We start from the raw sequence: 2,321 nt of genomic DNA on the forward strand, positions 1-2,321 counted from the left end.
TGTAGGGATGTGTTCTGATCAGAACAAATTCTTGACCCATCCAGATGCAAAGAAAGGGCTAGGTGATGGGAGAATGAGGAGAAGAGTCTTTTGGATGCACGTGCAGTCTAGCTAGTCACTCCCTTGGGGAACTCGCCTTGTCCTGCTTCTTGCTTGTCATTTACAAGTTGGTCTTAACTTTGCCGGACCCCCTTCTCCCTCACAGGCTCTGACTGCTGGGACTCGCGGGGACAGCCTGCAGCTCACGTCAGGGAGGGCTGAGGAGCAGGGGCGTTGCTGTGGCCTGCCAGGGCAGGTCGGCAGGCTGCTCTCTCCAGCGCTGGTGGGGAACGTCACCACTGTGTCAGTCGGGAATCCATGTTCCTCCTGTGTGCGTGCCTATGCTCACATGGCAACCCGGGTGCAGCGCATAATTTTAGGAGAAAATACTCCTGCCTGATGCACAGCGCAGCTCTTTGTTTCACGCTCTGTTCTCATTGTCATACTGAATTGTCACCTGTCTCAGTGGAAATCCTGTATATAGAATTGGCAAAGAATAGAAACCCGTCCTTTTCAGTTGCCGCAACAGATATCACTGACAATGTTTTCACATTCAGTTAAGATGCATATTAAGCAGCAAGAGTCCAAGCTATCTTTGTCAGAAAACGGCTATGCTTCTACAATTACCTGAAAAACATTTTGCTTACTGAAAAAAGAACTGGGAATAGCTCTTTTCCTAACTTACTAGGAAAAAAGCTCCGAGTTCTCATCTCCATCACACAGAAGAAACTGAAGTTTACTGCCCTGCAAATGCTATTTGATGAACTATTTCAAAGCACCACTGCCACTGCTGTCTTGTCAAAAGTTCTAACTTCCTCCATGTGTAATCTATTTTAGGAATAGCTGGTACTGAGATAATAACAGCTTTGAAAGACTATCAAAATTGAGTTAATAAATCAAAATAAGCTGCTTATATATTACAAACGCAAATAAGAATAATCTTGTTTTTCAATTATATTGGTACGTGTTCTAAAAAGCTCACTTTAATGAGGATTTTTTTGAGTTGCCAGCCCAGCACCTACTCTCTCGCTGCCCCGTCGCTATCCGTGCCCATACAGCCCATGCAGTTACTGCGCCTGCAAGTCTCTTCCTCAGCGTCACCGCTTGTCAAAGTCCCTGCCAACAGCCCGGCGCTGAGGAACCCTCCTGAAGTTCCGTGCCAGCAAATGTACCTGAGACGGGAAATGGTTCCACACATTATTGGTAAAGAAATAACACTCTGAAGCTTCCATAAAGTCCATAAATATGCAAAAAGGAAAGTGCTTGAAAATCACATCCAAGACACTTTGGCTGCCCTTTGTCTGTGGATACCGTCATGGTTTTAAGTACAAATTCTCTGAATTGTGAAATTCTGTCCTAACCCCAACCAATCTGGAGGTTAGCAAAACACTTACTCACCGAGTCTGAAATATTTTAGTATTTAAAATTAATTGGTTCGCAATACTACATGTGCTGCAAGAGCTACACAGAATGGGATTAGTTTCCACGCAGTTTCCCAAGATTCAAGTCATCTCTCCAGTCTCTCCAACAGCAGTTTGTGCTGCCGTAATCTCTGCTCTGTCACTGTCTGCCACTGAGGATTGGGGTTTTTTTTCCCTAGAAGGCATAAATTGGCACCAGATAATGGTTTGGCTCCAGCCCCCCACGCCGGTGGTTAACTGCTGCACTGGCAATGGCACTTCTTCACTGGTGGCTATTTCCAAATGGGCCACGAAGAACAGGCGCCCCTCGCCCCCACCGCAGGGCACGGCTCCGCGTACACGCAGCACCCGCGCGGCAGGGAACGCGCAAAAATACGCTGTACAAATGACAAATAGCGGTCAAAGTAAAAACATGCATGTTCTTTATTGACATTTCCAGCCTCTTCCTTACTGCCCGCGACCCTCTGCCGGAGGAAGGGGTGCCGGCGTGTCCCTGCTGTCGCTCCTGCGGAACGGGGGGCAATTCCTTCCCAGCTGGCAGCCCCCTGCTAGGGCCCCCACAGCTGAGAAATCTTTCAAAACCTTTGTTTGCCATTGGACGTCAATAAACGCATCACAAATAATAGCAATAATCATCATAGTCTATGAAAAACGCCAGCGATTGGTGCTCCCTCTATCTTCTGAGGGAGTAAAATTCTCCATCCCAATACAAAAGAGAACCCTTGCAAAAATCAAGATTTTATTTTAATTCATCTTTTAGGTTGGACTGGGGAGGGGGGGTGGCAGAAGCTGACAGGCCATCAGAAATTAAACCCCGTATTGGCAGATTTTATTGCAGCGTCCCGGCGCGCCGCCCCCCCC

Source organism: Charadrius vociferus, unplaced genomic scaffold, assembly GCF_000708025.1.
Source record: "Charadrius vociferus isolate BGI_N301 unplaced genomic scaffold, ASM70802v2 scaffold259, whole genome shotgun sequence".
In the NCBI taxonomy this organism is placed as follows: Eukaryota; Metazoa; Chordata; class Aves; order Charadriiformes; family Charadriidae; genus Charadrius; species Charadrius vociferus.